Raw genomic sequence first — 19,679 nt, 5'->3', positions numbered from 1 at the left:
AATTATTACACCTACTCCAATTCATTGTAATTGACTTATGACAGGAAAAATCTGAAAAACTACAAAAAATGACTGATAACATCTAGGGAGTCAATGATTATTTTGCTTATAGCATGGAAGTATTCTGCAAGGCTTACATGATTTTCCTTTTACATCTCTTTATTTGATTCTAGGAATTAGCTTTGTTTTAAATATTATCTCACTAAAAATGGTTCAACACTACAGAGAAGGATAGCATTAATTTGACAAATTTATCTGAAAGAATTTGTGCTGTTGAATCTAACAACAGGAATCTGTTGAAAAGTTATTATGTGTCCAAGGATGAGACATGACCTTTATTGGACAAGTTCCATACCTTGGAATCCTCAGTGAGGACATTAGAACAGACAGTGAGGACATTAGCACAGGAGAATTGACTTTAAAAAAGGCAGTAGTAATAGGATTTGAAAATATTGAAGAATATACTGAAATTGATGGGCAGGGACAGAAGATACAAGGATAGGATTTAGCCTCATCAGTATGTGGCAGACCCCCAAGATGACTCACAGAGAGTTTCAGCTGCATATCCGGTAATTTCCTCAAAAAGACCATCTAGCACAAAGTACCCTAAGATAGTCAAAGTATATGCATGGGAACCAGTATGAGTGATCTAAAAGAAATAAAAACAAGCAGTAGTTTTTTATGGATTACATACACCATTTGTCAGGGAAATTGTGAAAAATGAGCTTCAAGCACTAAGGCTACCACACACAATTGGCATCAATTAATCTCAGCGGTCCTAGAAAATGGAACTAAGCTGCTTTGGAAGTGTTATTAGAGAGAAGAGGCAAAAAATTTTAGAGCAACAGGGGAAAAATAAAAGGATCTGAGACTTTCCAAGATCAAATTCTTGGTGAGGGTCATTACTCTGGTTCTCAGGAACAGACTTGCTATAAAAAACACACCTTGTCCCTATGTAGCACAGCAGCTTTAAATGCTTGGAACAAGATTTAGGAATCAGGAAAAATAATTGAATCATATATTAGGGTTAAATTGGGCCAGAGAGACCCCTTCACTGACTTGTTACAAGGATTAACTAAGGCTGTGCAAATAAGAGTGGCAGACCCTGAAGCACGGCGTGTACTAATTGAATCATTGGCATTTGAAAATGCCATCTTAGAATGTAAGAAGATCCTGGGGCCTTTAAAGGTTAGATCAGCACCCATAGATGAATGGATCTTGCATACAATGAATGTTGAAACATTTGATTATAGTACTGAAGCTTGGGTAGGAAAAGTGATTTCCAATGGTATGAGGAGACACCAAAATACCATATGTTTTAATTGTGGAAGAATAGAACATCTAAGAAGGGACTGTAGACAAGGAATTCCTAGGAATAATGTCTCTTCTATGAATGGCAAGAATAGGAGGACTCAGCCTTCTGGTATATGTAGGAGGTGTGGCAAAGGCTGATATTGGACTAATGAAAGTAGATCAACAAGAGACAGACAAGGCAATGATACCACTAGGAAACTCCTTGGAGGGCCTCTCACAGGCCCTGATGTCAAACAAGGCCCAGTTATTCTCAGTCACTGTGGAGAATATGTCTCACCAGGATAATTAAACAATCCAGTGCCTATTGTAAAAAATCATAGTGTTCTGGGTGATGGAGTATACCTGGAGGATGAGTCAAAAACTCCAATAGGAAATAGAAAACACATATTTTTGGAGACTTTTATAAATGATCAAAGATCAAAGCTAAGAGTGCATATAAATGACAATGTAATTGAGATTACTAGACATTTGTACTTTGTCTAGAATTACTAGACAAACGCAGGTGCAGCATGACTATCATTACTCCAGAATCTCAGCATCCAGATTGGTTTCTTCAAAAGGCAGATATTAAATTCTTAGGAATTGGAATCCTATCTCAAGTAAAACAAAAGCAGGAGATGTGTTGAATGCATAGGACCAGAAGGACAGAAGGGAAAGCTGAAGCCATATCTACCTAATATTGCAGTTAATTTATGGGACATAACCAATTGAAGTCATGAACTACCCAGGTCCTACCTGCAGTCCCAAAAAGTCATGTTTCTGGGAAGGATATTATAAGATATTATAAGCAAAGGTCACCAACCATTCAGGCTAAATAACAACACAAAGCAACTAACAAGACTTCAGAGGTACTAACAACCTTGCCTTTAAAATGGTTAACTATGAAACCCATATGGGTTAAAAAATGGCCTTTAACAGAAGAAAAACTGTAGGCTTTAGAACAGCTGGTACTGGAGCAAATAGATGCTCACTATATTAAAAAATCAACCAGCCCTTGGAATTTTTCTGTATTTGTTGTTAAAAAGAAATCTGGAACGAGGCAGTGGTGATACACACCTTTCATTCCATCACTCGGGAGGCAGAGGCAGGTGGGTTTCTGTGAGTTTCTGACCAGCTTGGTCTACAAAAGCTAGTTCTAAGACAAGCTCCAAAGCTACAGAGAAACCCTGTCTTGGAAAACAAAAAAAAGGGCAAAAACAGAAAAGAAAGAAAAAAAAAATCTGAAAAATGTAGAATGGTGACAGATCTAAGAGTTGTCAACAAGGTTATCTAACCTATGGGCCTTCTACAATCTGGAACTCTTCTGCCTTCTCTATTACCAAAAGGATGGACTGTATAATAATTCTCATCCTACTGGGATACTAGGAGATACCAGTGGACTATTTTACCACAGGGAATGTTCAACAGTCTGGCCCTGTGCCAATACTTTGTAAATCAACCATTGGAAGTAATATGCAAGCAAATTCCAAAGTCTATAATTACCATTACATGGATGATATATTGTTATCTGACTCAAATGCAGATACCTTAGAAAAAATGTTTGAAGAAGTAAAAAAAAAGTTTGCCAAAATGGAGACTAAAAATTGCTCCTGAAAAAAATACAAAGATGGGATTCTGTCAATTACCTAGGTTACAAAATCGATACACAGAAAATTAGAATACAAAAAGCACAAATTAAGAGAGACCTGTTGTGGACTCTTAATGACTTTCAAAGATTTTTAGGAGACTTTTCCAGTCTATGACCTTAGATGGTGACAAAGACTTACATAGTTCCAGGAAATTAAGAGCTGAAGCAGAAAAAGAATTTATGGTCATTGAAAAGAAATTACAGGAGGCACATGTAGATAGAGTGAATCTATATCTTAATTGCATTCTAGTCATATTGCCTTCTAGAATTTCCCCTATAGGAATTTTAATGCAGAAGAAAGATATTATCTTAGAATGAATCTTTTTTTTACCACACAAATCAAGTTAAAAATTAAAAATACTTATGTGGAAAAAGTCTCTGAATTAATTATAAAAGTAAATTGAGAATTTATCAATTAGCATGTATAGAGCCAGCAAAAATTATAGTGCCTTTTATTACTGATGAAATAAAAAATATGGAATGATAATGAACCATGGCAAAGAACTCATGCTAATTTTTAGGAGAAATTAACAGCAATTTTCCAAAAAGTGGTAGAATTAACCTTATAAAGAGAATTGCTTGGATTCTTCCCCAAATTGTATGTGATTCACCAATAACTGGAGCCAGTACATTTTATACTAATGCAAATAAATCAGGAAAGGCAGGTTACAAATCAGAAGAATTAAATAAGGTGGAACAAAGCCCTTATAATTCTGTTCAAAAGGCAGAATTACATGCTATATTCATAGTATTAAGGGATTTAAAAGAAAACTCTCAATATAGTTCCTGATTCACAATATGCAAAAAGAGTTGTCTTGCATATTGTAACCACTGAATTTATACCAGATGATACAGAAATGACTTCATTATTCACAGAGGTTCAAGATAGAATCAGGAATAGTCTTTGTACATATATACATAGCACACATTTGATCCCATACATGTCTCCCAGGTCCTCTAGCACAAGGTAATGCAGAAATTGATCAATTATTAATTGGAAGTGGTCTGAAGGCCTCAGAATTTCATAAGAAACATCATGTCAATAGTAAATGTTTAAAGAATGAGTTTTATAATACATGACAACAAGCTAAGGAGATTATAAAGAGATGTCCTACTTGTTCTTTCTAAAACTAAAACCACCATTACCAGCAGGAAAAGGTACCCAAATAAATGAGATCCAGCAGATGAATGTGTTCCACTTTACAGAATATGGGAAATTAAAATATGTACACCACTCCATGGACACTTATTAAGGTTTTCAATGGTCAACTACCTTGAACACAGAAAAGGCTGGTTCAGTAATCACACATTTATTAGAAGTTATGGTCATCATGGCTATACCTGCACAAATAAACACAGACAATGGTCCTGCTTATGTGTCTAAAAAATGAAACAGTTTTTTGCTTATTTTAATATAAAGCATATTAAATGTATACCAAATAATTATATAAGTCAGGCAGTTATAGAAAGATCAAAATGAACTATAAAGGATATGCTAAACAAACAGAAAGGGATGAAAAATGCCCCCAGAAATAGACTGGATAATACTTTATTAACCTTTAATTTTCTTAACACTAATGATAAAGGAGCAATAGCAGCAGAGAGACATTGGATAATAAAAAAAAACTTCTGAATTAATTCAGTCAGTATATTTCAAGGATGTGTTGACCTCACAATGGAAACCAGATGTGTTACATTGGAAACGAATTTTTGTTCTTCCACAGGAGAAGAAAAACTATGGATGCCATCAAAATTAATAAAGAATCAGTTTGAAAAAAAGAAACCTCTTGAGAAAGAGAAATGACACTTAATCTACATAGGTAACAACCATACCAGTGGTAAGAAAACCTCATAAAGGTTGGAACAGTGTTCAATTATTGTCTTTTTAAGAGAATACTCATCTTCAAAGAGTCAAAAGACCTTGGACATCTAGATGCCTAATGATGAAAACATAGCTATCCAGAAAAAAAATCAAAGAAAAACCTGACTTATGACGCTGTATCATTTGCATGACAAAATTTGATTATTTGGACATGTATATATTTCTTTTAAGAAAATAAGAGCTGGCTTTGAAGTTGGACAATCTTTTTCTAACTCCAAGCACACTGTTAAAAAAAATGTTCAGAATTTCTGTCTAATGTCAGCAGCCATCTGGTATGGAACAGAGAGAAGATAGATTTTTTAAAAAGATTTATTTATTAATTATGTATACAACATCTGTCTGCATGTATCTCTGCAGGCCAGAAGAGGGTACCAGATCTCATTACAGATGGTTGTGAGCCACCATGTGGTTGCTGGGAATTGAACTCAGGGCCTCTGGAAGAACATTCAGTGCTCTTAACCTCTGAGCCATCTCTCAGCCCTGGGAAGATAGATTTTAAGGAAATATTTTACTTTTCTCCATGTCTGCTTTGTCTATATTGTATTTTTTGTTGAATATATGTCTGTATAAATAATGTTTCAATTTTCCACAATGAACAATGAATTTTCCTGAAGTAATCTTTGAAGCTTCCAGGAAGAAGATGGGGCCCCACAATATGTACTCCACCTGGTTGATATGATGTCATGATGCTCATAGAGCTACCATGAGACTGGTTTTTAGGTACTAGCTGCGAAAATGGTGCACCTTCTTACAACATTCGAGCCAGAACTCCAAATGAGAACTTCAAAAAACAAAGAGACAAACAAACAAAAATTCTATCAACTACTCAGGGACCATTTGCAATTATACAAGACAGCAATCTTGAAACTTAACCATTTTACTTTTAAAGGATCCCATAGAGAAAACATTGCCCCCATGACAGCAGGAACCAATTTTAGAAGATGACATCAAAGACTCCATACAAAGTTTGTCCTCAGGGCTAAGGACACACTTTCAGGGTTGATTATTTCTCACAGAGGGTTGGGTGTTGGGGTGGAAATTATATAAGCCCAGAGATAAAAAATAAAAGAGAAAAAACTGAATGGGATAATAGGTAGATTAGTGTGAACTTACTCACTAATAATAATAATAGTGAGTAAGAGAGTGAATATTTGTAAGCTATTATGTATGGGCAATTTACAAGTTCAAATGATATTTGTTATATTGAATATGCACATATTTCTGTTTACAATATTTGTACACCTATGCAAAGTTATTTTGTCAGATTGTGTGCATGCATGTTTCTATCTTTGTTTAAGACATTTTGTATATTGATAAGGTTTTAGGATATATTTATCATATTGCATTATATATTTCTACCTCTGATCAAGATATTTATACATTGTTTACATTTTGAGGTCATTGCCTTTTTCTTTACTTCAGAGTTGTTTAATGATTGTTTAATATTCTGATATAAAGTGTTAATCTTTAAGTTATATAGGTATTAAGTATTATAGGTCAATAGTCATTCATGTATGTTATACTTTTAGTCAGATTAATTATGTTCTTTAAATACATAGAGATTGCATTCTGCATAGATAGGTAACCTTCAACCACTATGTAGATCTGTATAACATGGAATTCAAATAAATTAGGATTCTGTTGAAAAGAGACACAATTGCTCCTGACAATACCAATCTATTCCCAAGAATGTTGAGCACCAAAAAAGTCCTCTTGGAGTTTGTCTTCTTCTTGGCACAACTGGCCTTTGGGCAAGAAACTCCCCATGACTCAACCACTAACAAAGTACACAATGTCTAGACAAGCAGGATACAAGGAAAAAGACTGCCAAACCTTGCTAAGACAGGGTAAGACAGTTTTGAAAATTTTCCTGTCACGTTGGTGGGGATGCAGTAGGTGGATTTGGGGGTGGAGTGTAACTTGTAGGTTACTGAGTCTGATCAATGGGGTAGGGTTGGAACAGCCTACCCCTTAATTCACTCTGTGAAGTCACATGCTGTATGTCAGAGATCATCTGAGATCTCAGTGGATATGAGGGTTTGGGGCTGACTGGGACTTGTAGTTTACAGGGTCCAATTATTGGGGGGTTGTTGGAGCAGCCTACCTGTAGGAAACTTGCCTGCTGGCTGGCTAGTGAAGCTAAAGCAGATGGAGAAAGGACCCTGGGTTTTGTTCCAGGGCTAATGGACTGTCCACCTAGGGAGTTGTTCATACACCTCTAGGTCTGCTCTATACAGTCACAGTCTGTTTCTGGTACAAATTTTATGATTTATGTTGATTTTAAATTGCCAAGATAAACAACATAATGGAAGAAGGACTTGCTGTGGCTCATGATTGAAGAGGTTTCAGTGTGTGACCAGTTGGCTTTGTTGCTATGGTAAAGATGAGCTTCAAGGAGAGAAATGAATGATAGAACATGGTATCTCACCTCATAGCATGTTAGAAGGTGAAAGGGAAACAGAAATGCCAGAGAAAGGATACCTTTCAAAGTCTTGCCTAAATGATTTAATACTTTGAGTTTGATGCTACCTCTGTAAGTTTCTACCACTTACCAAAATTGGGCCACTAACTGAGAGCTATGCTGAATGTGACCTGTTGGATACCAACATGTAAGACTCTCGTAGACATTTAATGTTCAAAGCACAACAAACATAAATATAGTACAATTATTTGTTTACATACTTGAAACTAAAATTAAATTTTATATACTACTATTTTACCCTGTTCTGCTAAATCTGGCAATCTTAATTTATTTACATCTTATAAGAATACTTTATTTAACTGAATATGTCTTTTAATATCAATATATATTCTAAGGGTCAGAAAGATGATTCAGCAGGTAAATGTGATTCCTGGCAAGACTGACAACACAAATATGAGTGCAAAACCAATGAAAGGAAAGAAATTGCTATTGATAATTGTCTTGTGAACTCCACACATGCATTATGGTGCACATGCATGTCTGCATGCAAACACTACATGTGTGTATGCATACTGAAGATGGAAGCTTAAAAGAAATCCCACAATAGCTGAGAATTGAGTATAATAAAGGGTTATTTATCTAGGGGTAGACCCACAGATTACAGTCCTCTGCTCAAACATGGAACAGTAACTGAATTTCACAGCTGGAAGAGAGGCCGGACATGCATGTTACATTGGCTTATATTGAATAAGAGGCCATGCCAAAGTGGGCGTGTAGCTTAAAGGCTATTTGCTGTAAGAATTCCGACAGTACCTCCCGCTTTTGTTTAAATAAGAAAGCTCTAAACCTAATACCAAATTATATACAATAAGAACAAATATCAGGTATAAAACTTAGAATTATTACCAGCATAAACAATATCAAGCAAGAAACATGTGAAAAATATTTCAATAATTATCCTATCCTAATGAGTTTAAGTCTTGTATAATAATTGACTTGGCCAAGTCATGACAAGAAAGTAACTACAACTATCTAGTCTTCAACCCCATCAAAGATGAGAGAGGGGAAATAATATCAGTTGACTAAGCAGGAAGTACAATTAAGCAACTTCCAAAATGTACAACAAATGGTAGAGACAACTGGCAACCTGGACAATAACCCAAAGTCTCATTTGCAACGTCGGAGAAACCAACTTTGGAGAAGGCCCAGAGTAACTGACAGACCATTTTCAGAGGCAAAACATTTTTAAAAAACATCTTACACTGTCATGGCCAGATTTGCCAGTATTTTTTCTTGTCCTGTCTGGACATTGTGCATTTTGTCAGTGGTCAATGCATGGGCAATTCCTTGCCCAAATGCCAGTTTTGCCAATATGAAAACAAGCTCCAAGTGAAGTGTTTTCAGTGCTCAACATTCTCTCATTAATAGATTGGTGCTACCAGGAGCAATCATGTCTCACTTCAAGAGAACCCATATTCTACAGCTCTTTGAAGTGGTTAAAGATTACCTATCGATGCAGAATAAATCTCTATATTTCTAAAGAACTTGATTATTCTAACTATGCGTATGACAAACATGGATGACTACTGACTAATTCGTAATACCTATATAACTTAAAGACTAAGATTTCATATTAGAATATTAAACAATCTTTAAACAACTGTGCAAAAAATGAGAACAATGACCTCAAAATGTAAACAATGTATAAGTATCTTCATAAGAGGTAGAAATGTATATTGCACTATGATCAATATGTCCTAAAATTATATCAATATACAAAATGTCTTAAGCAAAAATAAAAGCATGCATGGGATACAATATGACAAAATAACTTTGCCTAAGTACACAAATACTGAAGACAAAAATAGAAATATGTTCAATATAATTTAAGTTTGTATTACTATACAAGAATCCATACCAATGTAAATTGCTTATAAATAATAACTCACAAGTATTCACTCCATTACTAATTATTATTATTAGTGTAAGTAAGCTCACACTAATCTATTACCCCATCCAATTTCCTTTTTTCAAGAGATCCTAATTTTCACCCAAACCCAATAATAATTATAATCAACCCCTAAATGATGTCCCTAATTGGAGGACAAACTTTGTTGGGAAAGTGGACATTGTCTTCTAGAATTACTTCCAGCTGTCATGGGGTGATGTTCTTTCTATGGGAACTTGTGAAAGTAAAATAATGGTTAAGTTCCAAGATTACTGTATGTTATAATTGCAAATAGTTTCTGAGTATTCAGTAGTGTTTTTTCTGAGGTTTTTATTTGGAGTTTTGTCCAGATAGTGTAAAAAAAGTATGCCATTTCAGCTAACCAAGTTGGAACCATCTTTAACAGCTGGTACTCAAAACCAGGACTTATAGTAGCACTATCAGCATCATGGCATCATATCAACCAGGTAAAGTTGTTGTTGTGGGTCCCCATCTTCTTCCTGGAAACTTCAAACATTACTTCATGAAAATTTATTGCTCATTGTGGAAAACTTAAACATTATTTATATAGACATATATATTCAATGAGAGGTATAATAAAAAATAGGTATGAAGAATATAATTTTTTTCTAAATTCCTTTTTCTTCTCATCCCATATCATGGCTCATGACATGAGAACAAAACTCTAAATTTTTCTTATTTATGCTTAGATTTAGAGAAGAATGGAGCCAGTGTCCAACTCCAAAGACCATTTTCATTTTTAAGTGAGTCATGATTATTATTTTGTTTAGTATTCAGAGTTTTTTTTTTACACTCAGATTACATGTCTTTACAAGTGATAATATCTTTGTTTGGTGATCCTATCTGGATAATTATCTTTCCCTCTTTAGGCATCTAGATTTCAAGGGTTTCTTGATTTTCTGAAGATGTGTATTTTCCTGCAAAGACAAGAACAAAACCCTGCCCCAACCCTTATGAAGTTTCCTTACCACCTGATTGGTTGTCATCTCTGTGGATGAAGTGTCATTTCTCTTTCTCAAGAGATTTCTCTTTTCAAACTGAATCTTTATTAATTTTGATCGTATCCATAACTTTTATTCTCCTGTTGAAACAAGAGCAAAACTCCTTACCCAATGTAACACATCTCCTGGGTTCTATTGTGAGGTCAACACATCTTTGAAATACATTAGCTGATTTAATTCAGAAGACTTTTCTATTATCCAATGTCTCTCTGCTGCTGTTGTCCCTTACTCATTGGCATTAAGAAAATTCAAAGTTAACAAATCATTATGTAATCTATTTCTGTAGGTATTTTCCATCTTTTTGTCTTTGTTTAATATATTCTTTTAGTTCAATTTTATCTTTCTATAACTGCTTGACCTGTAGGACTGTGTTGTATACCTGTAATATGCTTTATATTATAATAAGCAAAAACAAATTCATTTTATAGAGACATATGCTGTATCATTATCTGTCTTTATTTGTGCAGGTAGACCCATGATGGCCATAACTTCCAATCAATATGTGATTACTGAATCAGTCTTACTGACCTCAAGGCAGTTGTCAATTGAAAACATGATTAAGTAACAATAATGTGGTGTACATGTTTTAAATTTTCAAAGTCTGCAAAGTAGAACACATCCATCTGCCAGATTTCATTCTTTGATTCCCTCAGGTTAGTTCCTGCAGGTAGCAGTATTTAGTTTTAGAAAGAACAAGTAGGACATCTGTTTATAATCTCTTTAGCTTGTTACCATGTAATATAAAACCCTTTCTTTAAACTTTTGTTATTGACATGATGTTTCTCATAAAATTCCGAGGCCTCATCATACTTCCAATCAGTAATTGATCAATTTCTGCATTACCTTGTGCTAGAGAACCTGGCAGACCTATATGGGATCAGATGTGTGTTATGTATATGGGATAAAGAGTATTCCCGATTATATCTTGAACCTGTATGAATAATGAAGACAATCCTGTATCATCTGGTATAAAATGAGTGGTTTCAAAATGCAAAACAACTGTTTTTGCATATTATGAATCAGTAACTATATTAAGACTTTTTGTAAAATCACTTAGCACCATGAGAATAGCATATAATTCTGCCTTTTGCATAGTATTATAAGGGCTTTTTTCCACCTTACTTAAACCTTCTGATTTGTGACCTGCCTTTTCTGATTTATTTGCACCAGTATAAAATGTATGGGCTCTAGTTATTGGTGTGTCCTGTACAATGTGGGGAAGGATCCAAGTAGTTCTCTTTATAAGGTTAGTTCTATTACTTTTGGGATAACTGCTATTAATCTCTTCTAAAAAATTAGCACAAACTCTTTGCCATGGTTCACTTTCTTCCCATAATTTTTTTTTATTTCATCAGAAATATAAGGTACTCTGCTGAGTCTATACCTGCTAATTGACAAAGTCTCAATTTACTTTTATAATTAATTCAGAGATATTTTCAACATAAGTTTTAAACTTTTTACTTGATTTTTATGGTAAAAAGATCCATTCTAAGATAATATCTTCACTTTGCATGAAAATTCCTGTGGGGGAAATATACTAGAATGCAATTAAGATTTGGATTCACCATATACACATGTGCCTACTGTAACTTTTCTTCAATGACGATCAATTCCTTTTCTGCTTCAGCTGCTAATTCTCTGGGAGGCTTTAAGTCTTTGTTACCATCTAAGGTTTTGTTTAAATGAACAATTAGATCAGGTGTTATCCCAACAGCTAGTTGAAGACTGGAAATGTCTCCTAACAATCATCGAAAGTCATTAAGAGTCTGCAATCAATCACTCCTATTTTTTCCTTTTGTGTTCTAATTTTCTGTAAACCTAGTTTATTACCTAGGTAATTGATAGAATCTCTTCCCCATTTATTCAGGATCAATTTGTAATCCCCATTTTGGCAAAACATTCTTTACTTCTTCAAACATTCTTTTAAAAATATCTATGTTTGAGTCAGAGAGCAAAATGTCATCCATACAATGTTAAATTATAGATTTAGGAAATTGTTTAATTATTTTCAATGCCTGACATACAATGTGTAGGCATAGGGTGGGGCTATAAAGCATTATCTGTAGAAGGATAGTCCACTGACATTTCCTAAAAGGCTGAGAATTATTATAAGTAGGCACCATGAAGGCAAATTTTTCTCTGTCCTTTTCTTGAAAAGGTATAGTGAATAAGCAATTTTTTAAATCAATAAGTATAAGAGGCCATCTTTTTGGTAAAACAGAAGGCAGAGGAATTCCAGATGGTAGAGGGCCCATAGGTTGAATTACCTCGTTGACAGCTCTTAGATCTGTCACCATTCTCCATTTACCATATTTCTTTTTAACAACAAATGCTGGGGAATTTCAGGGGCTGGTTGATTTTTAAATATGGTGAGTATTTAGCTGCTCCTGTACCAGCTGTTCTAAAGCCTGCAGTTTATCTTCTGTTAATGGCCACTTTTTAACCCATATTGGTTTATCAGTCAACCATTTTACCAACCGTTGATACCTCTAAACATTTGTTAGTTGCTTTTTATTCTTTTACAGACTGAATGTCTGGTGACCTTTCCTATAATCATGAGTTTCTGGGACTGCGGAAATGTTAATCTGGGTGTTCCATTGCTGCAGCAGGTCATGGCCCCATAAATTCACCCATAAATATTAGCCCCATATGTCCTCAACCTTACTTCTTTCCTTTTGGGTTTATGAATTCAATCCATCTCATGCTTTGTTTCACTTGAGGTAGGGTTCCCTTCCTAGTAATTGAACATATACCTCTTGAAGATGCTAATTTGGATGCCAAGATTGTGGAGTAATGATACTCATGTCCATACCCATGTCTATCAAACCCATAATTACAATGGCATTTATACATACTCTTAGATTTGGTCTTTGATCATTTATAGAAGTCTGACAGAATATACGTTTTCTATTTCCTATTGGGATTTTTGATTTATCCTCTATGCTTATTCCATCATTCAAACTGTATGGTCTTTTACAGAAGGCTCTGGATTTTTAAATTTTCCTGGTGAGACATGTCCTCCATAGTGGTTGTGAATGACTGGATGACTTTTGACTTGGGGTCCTGTAAGAGAACCTCCCCAAGGAGTTTCCCAATTGTGTTGGTTTGCCTTGTCTGTCTTGATCTGCATTCATTGATACAAGGTTGGCCTTTGCCACATCTTCTACATATACATGAAAAGTGAGTCCTCCTATTCTTGCCATTCCCAGAGGAGATATTATTCCTAGGAATTTCTTGTCTACAATCCATTCTCAGATGTTGTATTCTACCACAATTAAAGCATTTGGCATTTTGATGTCTCTTCATACTTTTGGAAATTGTTTCTCCAACCCAAGATTCAGTATTATAATTAAATGTCTCAATGTTTATAGTATGCAGAATTTATTCATCCATTGGTGCTGATCTAACCTTAAGAGCCCAAGTATTTTTCTGTATTCTATGTTGGCATTTTCAAAAGTCAGAGATTCAATAAGTACTTGTCTAGCATCTGTGCCTTTTACTCCTATTTGTAGAGCCTTAGTTAATCTTTGTAAAAAAGTCACTAAAGATTTCTCTTTGGCCCTGTTTAACCTTGGTATATGATTAATTTCATTTTCTTAGTTTTTGAATCCTGTCCCAAGCATTTAAGGCTGCTTAGTGGGACAAGATTTGTTCATCATAAAGACTTTAGCCTTTGGATCAGCATAAGTGCCCTCACAAAGAATTTGATCTTGGGACATCTAAGGTCCTTTTGCTTTTCCTTTTTATAAAATTTTTGCCTTTTATCTAAAATGACATTTATACATCAGTTGAGGCCTTTCTTTCAGGACTGCTGACACTAACTAAAGGCAGTCATGTGGCATAGCTTTAATGCTAAAAGCCCATGTCTTTACTATCTCCCTAACAAATGTGGAATGCAAGCTGTAGGTTACTGTTTCTTGCTTAATTTCCTTTAGATCATTCATTCCTATACGTATCCATCTACCTTCTTTGAATCCTTTTGGGCCTTCAGAACTTGATGCTTGGTCAGAGTAGATTATAGGGTAGGAAGCTAAAACCCTAAGTAAGTCATCTCTGACAGCTACTAGCAACATTAAATCCTATCCTTGTACCTTTTCCCCCTGCTCATCAGCTCCAATAATTTCCTCAATCATTTCAAATCTTTTTACTACTGTCTTTTGTAAAGCCTGAATCTCCTGGCCTGTTTATATTTCTAGTGATTTCATGGATGCACCTAGTCTCTGGTCCTCTTTCTGCACATGTAATTCCAAGGTCTGAAATTTTTCCTTTAAAGATAACACCTCATTCTTGAACATTATTTGAATAGCATGCAGATTGCTATCCTGGAGAGATAGTCTATTTGCTAACCTATTAAAACTTTTTAACAAATTTTGATTGTCAAATTCAACAGTATGAATTCTTTCAGATAATTTCTTTGTACCCTTTCACTTGGATTCAATTTTGTCTGTCAAATTAATGTTACCCTTTTCAATAGTATTATTTTTTTAAGGTACCTTTTGATTTTTGATGCTATTAATTCTGTCAGCTAGTTATTCATTATTAGTCTTTAAAGAATGTATTATTTCTAAAAGTGCCTCATTCTTGGCTCTGTTGTCAAATCATTTTCTTAAAGATCTAATATGGAGAAACAAAATGAGTCCCAATATCCAAATAAATGGATGTATCACAATAGCCATATAAGCCTTGCAGAATACAATCCATAGTATTAGCAGATAAAGTTACTAAAATTTTGCATGGTAATGTTTTCTGCCATTATATAACTTTCAACTTTATTGATTTATTAATTACCTATTATGAGTTTGGCTAAATTGTTTTAGGTGTAATAATCTTTATTGTCCAGCAGGTGTCGGGGTTGCAGAGTTGCAACTAGCCGCACAACCTGGTGCCACGAACAGTCCTGAGCTGCTGCTATGTTTTTTTGCCTTGGTACCGAGAAATATGCTTTGCTTACAAATTAAAAGCAATTAAATCAATTCCGTAAAGGGAGAAAGAAGCTCAGAACTCAGGAGCCGGGAGTACAAACCGGAAGCTGTCCATGTCACCAAAAGTCAGAGAACATGGCAAGGAATGCGGCAAGGGTGTGTGTGAGGGAATTTGGGAAATTTCCAAGTCACAGGAAGAAGTTAGCTTTGCTGTGGTGGGAGTTTTACAAAAAAAACTGCTTAGGTAAAAGCAAGCCAGGTGGGCATGGGGTGGGAGACATTCTGGGCTGTGGACCAGTTAAACCTTTAGGCCTGTCCACCCAGTGGGTGTGGAGTTTGGATCTACTTGGGTGCCAGATGAAGAGGAACACTTACAAGAAATCCCACACTAGCTCAGAAATGAGAATAAGGCAGACTTATTTATTTAAAGGTAGACTGACAGATTACAGTTCTCTGCTCAAACAGGGAAGAGCAACTGAATTCTGTAGCCAGAAGAGAGGCAGGATGTGAGTTTACACGGGTATTTATTGTATAAGAGGCCATGCCCAAATGGGCGGGTAACTTAAAGGCTACTAGCTGTAGGAATTCCTACAGCAGCACACACACACACACACAATAGCTAAATAAATAATATTTATTTAACTGAAAGAACAGAAAATTTTGGATTCCTGGTTGATGCTAAATCAACAGTCAATTATATTAGAAGTTGATAATGTCAACAATGTATGAATTTAAAGGGTGGATTTAGTTGCATCAGGACCCAACTATTTTGAAGGTGGTCACATGTTAAAATCAGATCACTCACTATTTTCTGACACCTGTTTATTTTATCCTAGACAATATTATGATAAGTAGTTACAAAATATCTGGCAAGTTAGAGTACAGACAGTGTTTTGCTGTTTTTGTTGTTGTTGTATTTTTAATTCAGGAGACACTTTTAAATTTCAGAGTGTTTAGGGTTAAGGTCAGTTGTTCTTAGCAAGTGCACTACCCTGCATTTTGTCTTTAAAAAAGAAATAAAGGAAAGAACAAAAGAAGTAAAAAATGACTGAGTTTTATGTTAGAATTTTATAACAAAATTCCTAGTACCTCTCCATTTTGGGGAAGTCATGAATAATAAATATATGAATTCTTATGTCCCTTTTGATTGCTCTGCTTTACTGAATCCAAAATGAGATTATTACTCCACTGTATAGGTGGTCTTCGTAAATAGACAGAACTTAACATTATGAATTAATATACATCTAGTGAATAAATGAAGCATTTGGGATTTTGTTGTTGTTGTTTTAAAATTGCGTAAGTTTGATGCAATTGAAAAAGCATTACCTGATTCATTTTACTCTCATATCTACACAGTGATCCATGTGTGGTAAAATTCTATGAGGACTTGTATGTACAGGACTTAGAGATAGCACTTCCTGAATAAAAGAGAAAGAAAAGTCTTGCAGACATCTAATCCTGTGATGCAAGAATACAAGAAACTCAGATAAATTATGAGTCATCATAAAATTACATCAAAGTAGATGTTTAAGTAATGTCTTGTGGAAGGAAGAGCAAATAAGGAGGAAAGTAGTTTATCTGACATCCTATTAGCTAGAGATTTGAATTAATGCATGTCTAAGTATATTCTACATCGTAGTGTTTGGCATTTATAATGACGTTGAGGCACAGTAAATGATTTTGAATTATCAAAGAAAACTAAAATCTTGTGTATGCAAACTTGGTGTTGAGTGTGTTACATTATGAGTTGTTTTTGTTAACATTGTCGATTTACATAGTACTATGCACATTTTCCTTTTAATTAGAAAAAAATGCCATAATTAACAGTACCTTCTGAAAGCAAATAATACACAAAGATTATTTTCCAATTTTAATTGATTTTCTGCTGTGTGCTCTAGGCAAATAATCTTGAATACAGTTTTGCATATTCTAAAAATTCACAGTAATAGGAGTTGTAAATTCTTATGATTATAATAAAAATAATACTCCAATGAATATTCACAAGCAATGGATGTTATGGTGTAAAATGATTTATATCTCAGGGATTCGCTGAAAAGACAACATTTGAATGAATTCTACATTGAAAAGGAAGAAAGATTTCTCCAGCTAAATGGAAATGGCACCATCCTTTCTTGGTAGTAGAGTTCACAGACAACTTTTACATTTTTTCCCCTCTGTATTTCCAGGTTGTATAGTGGACACATTAGATAGTGCAAGATGAGTCTGATGAGAGTTAGGATGCCTGTCTGGGACCTACCTCCAACTGTTATTTGTTTATCAGACGGGATACTGGTATAGTATAAGAATCTGCCACCTAAAGTTGAGAGGGAGATCAAGGTATTGATCAAAGAGTGGGTTATCAGATTATGTCTGTTGCTAATAATCTATTTTTGTTTCTAAAGGTAAATGTACTTTACCTGGTAATTATACCAGTGATTGTCTGTATCACATTACAGATAGACTATTAGGAGAGAAAAACCACCTTTCACAGGAACAAGATTCAACAGAAACCAGGTTTTATTTATGGTTCCTTAAGTCATCATCTTGTGTAATGACAAATGGTTTGATGATAACTTGAATAGTCATTCACACTGGTTGTTGGTTGATCCCACAAAAGTCAGCAATGGTTCCCAATGACCTTTCACTGTGGGTGAGCATAAAATTGCAGAGCATAGAGCTGGTGGTCAGACTTTCTAGTCAGAAACAATGAGTGACTTTAAGATGATGCTTCATTATTGTTTTCTTTGTCTGTACCAATGTTACTGTGGATGGTCTTTTTTCCCAATGCTCTTGCTTAGGTGATAAAATAACATTTAATTTAGGAGTAATTTAGGAAGATCTTAAAGTTGAGGTGTGCCAAGTCAGAAAGTTCTCTCAGAGCTGTTTAGTTTCACTGATGTTATGTACTCATGGTCGATTAGGCACTCATGCTTCCTAGGCCTGAAATTTTGCTTTTGCCTTGATGATTCAATAGCTTATGTAACCACTCAATTCTTTGTTTCTTAATTTGCAAAATGAATGAAAAAATAACTACTTTAATAATTTTAAAAGAATTAAATGGATAAACAATGAACTCACTCAACAAAAAGCCTAGTGTATCAATAGATACCTAAGGTCTTTATTCTTTTTTATCTTTATCCTCCAAAATTGGAAGAAATGGTACATTTAAACTTTACATTGAAAGATAAGAATAGAAAAATTTCACACAAGTGGGCTTCATGCAAATGATGAATGTTTTATGAAAGCAAAGGTAGGTCCTGTTGTATCATCCACAGAATTTGTTAGAGTCACTTTAGTAGAACTCAATTGTCATGAGGACAGGCATGTAATGCTGAGAGATCTGGGACAGCAGGATAGATAGAATAGAAAAAAATCTTAGTATATGTCACTTTTGCAGGTGACATTACAGTCAACATTCTTGTATATAAAACCAAGTATAAATAGTATATGAGGTAATTTCTTAGAAGTGGATCCATCAAGGCACTGAATGTGCATACTCTCAACATTGAAGGATTTGGCACAATTAACTTCATCGAATACTCTGGACTCAGTTCATGGGCAGATTAGTGGCATCTGTTGTTCCTGTTAGTGTCTATGACACTCCTAATGGAGATGGATTGCACAAGTCTGAGATGAAAGTTCACCATACTTAGTATCTTTCAAACCTAGGAATTTGCAAACCAAATCCACTACCACTCAGCTCCTAGCACAGGTGGACAACCAGATGAAAGAGTAATGTTAAAATTGCACTAAAATAGTATGTGCACAGTCTCAAATTTGCTTCTCTCTGAAATCTCCCACTTTTCTTGGTGTTAAAAATCAGGTCACATTTAAATATTCTATTTTCCTAAAGTACTTTGGTTTATAATAATCATTAGTACTTTTTCTTTTACTTTTAATAAAACAATTCTATTTCAAACACATTTCTTTTTAATTGAATAAATCAGCATTTATTAGAAGCCTTAAATTGTATCTATGACTTAATTAACAATTACAAATGTTCAAAAGTTGAGTTATATGAGGAAATAGGAAATAAAGTAATTTTTATTAACTTGAAATTCTACTTGAAGGGACTTTTGACTTAGAAATTATGGACTAATTCTCTTCTTGTAACTTAATTTTTCTCTGTATATATAAAACAATATTTATACAAAATTATCAAACTGTGAAGTTTGAGCAGACAGCTGAATATATTGATAAATGGCCACAAATGCTTTAGAAGTTCAAGATACTTGTAGAAAAGAAATTTGAGTTTATGACTGCATGGAAATTCACTTTGACATTAGGAATATCTTTGCAACTTAATCCAACTTTTTAGCTTGCAATATTAATGAAGGGCATGAACTTAAAGTCCTCCTGATATTGAATGGTTGGCCATGCTCTAAACACCTCCAAAGATTTGCCACACTTACTATAATTCACAAATGATGTCTAGCTTAAAGGGATCCATATCTGAAACATATTTCAGTAGATAGGTATAAAACATTTATCCCTGAATGTAAAGTTAAGCTCTAATGCTAGAAGTTGTATATAGATTAAATT

Source organism: Microtus oregoni, unplaced genomic scaffold (genome assembly GCF_018167655.1).
Source record: "Microtus oregoni isolate MIOR12 unplaced genomic scaffold, Mior012 000006F_ref0000085, whole genome shotgun sequence".
Taxonomy (NCBI): Eukaryota; Metazoa; Chordata; class Mammalia; order Rodentia; family Cricetidae; genus Microtus; species Microtus oregoni.
Note: the sequence above shows the minus strand (reverse complement) of the source record.